Source organism: Priapulus caudatus, unplaced genomic scaffold (assembly GCF_000485595.1).
Source record: "Priapulus caudatus unplaced genomic scaffold, Priapulus_caudatus-5.0.1 Scaffold516, whole genome shotgun sequence".
Classification (NCBI taxonomy): Eukaryota; Metazoa; Priapulida; class Priapulimorpha; order Priapulimorphida; family Priapulidae; genus Priapulus; species Priapulus caudatus.
The window spans coordinates 211,543-212,906 of NW_014577577.1; positions in this window are offsets into that span (position 1 = coordinate 211,543).

A 1,364-nucleotide genomic window follows, 5' to 3' on the forward strand; every position below is an offset into this window, starting at 1 on the left:
CGCTCTCTCATTGTACTTCTCCTCTCTCTCTCTCTCTCTTTCTTTTTTTCTTCCCCTTCTCTCTCTTTACCCAGACACTCTTATCAGACGATCGTTAGAACTCGCTGCCATGCACACGTTTCTCGCGTTCCATCTCTCTCGTTATTTCTTCTCATTACCCGCGCATTCTTTGTCTCCCTCCTCCTCCTCCTCCTCCTCCTCATCCTCCTCATCCTCCTCCTTCGCTTCTTGCCTTGCTCTCCGCATTCCTCTCACGTCACGTGCGCGTCTATAAAAAGCAGCATCTTTGTGATATTGATAGCTGCACACCTTACAGTCTGAATGAATAGGTTTTGTTATCAGAGTCAAAGGGAAGGAAGACCGCAGTCGTACCCACGCACGCGGTCGTACCCAGGCACGAGTTTCTACCAACAAAGCAGAGAAGGAGCGATGGGCTTTGCCGCTTAATCTCGCTATCCTTACGAGCCTCCACGCTTCGAAAATTTCACATGCTCTCTCTCTCTCTCATATTGGCCGGACGTTCGACGACGACGACCTCAAATAAAGCCACCTTTCTATTCGCGTCGCCACGTGAATAAGTGATGGCGGCAGGTTCGTGGCTAGGCGGGGACGAAAACCGACAGTGTAAACACGGCGTATTTTCAATCGAACGCCACCGACGAGAAATAAGAGCGCGAAAAACCGCATTCCGAATTCGTCGCTTTCAATAATACACGCGAATAAAGCAAACCGACATCTCTCCACTCCCGGCCCCGCAAAATTCTAAGCGGCCGCCGCTGATAAACCCCTCGCCTTCACTCGCGCGCTGATCGATAGATGGCGCTGCCAACCGGCCAGAATAATCGATGTGAAATCAGCTGAATTTACGACTATCGAGAAAAAGGCTGGCTTCGCTCTAACTCCGCGTGGTCCATTTGCGTCCGCCAGAGCCTCGCGTCGGTGTGCTGTTGCCACGGTGCGCGTGTTAGCACCGCGCACGCACGCCCGCCTCCCTCTCTAGCTCTTCTCCTGTAAACTTGTTGTGTGTCAGGGAAGCGAGCAGGGTAGAATTGATAGCCAGGACTGCGGCAGTGCGCTGAGTAGCATCGTCATCCGCGAGACCGGGGGCCACGGCGAAGCGTAAAGGCAATTATATCAGATTACGATCTTTGAAGTTCACCACGAGCGAAGACGGATTTTCTCTTTCTCTCTCTGCAAAGAGGAAGGTAGTTCTCCCCGAGCTGCGGTAGATCCTCGCTGTCGTCTGACGAAGCCACACGGGCGCGCTACGGAGAATCAGTAAAGTGAACGACAGAGAGAGAGAGAGAGAGAGAGAGAGAGAGAGAGAGAGAGAGAGAGAGAGTAGACGTAAGGAGAGAGAGAGA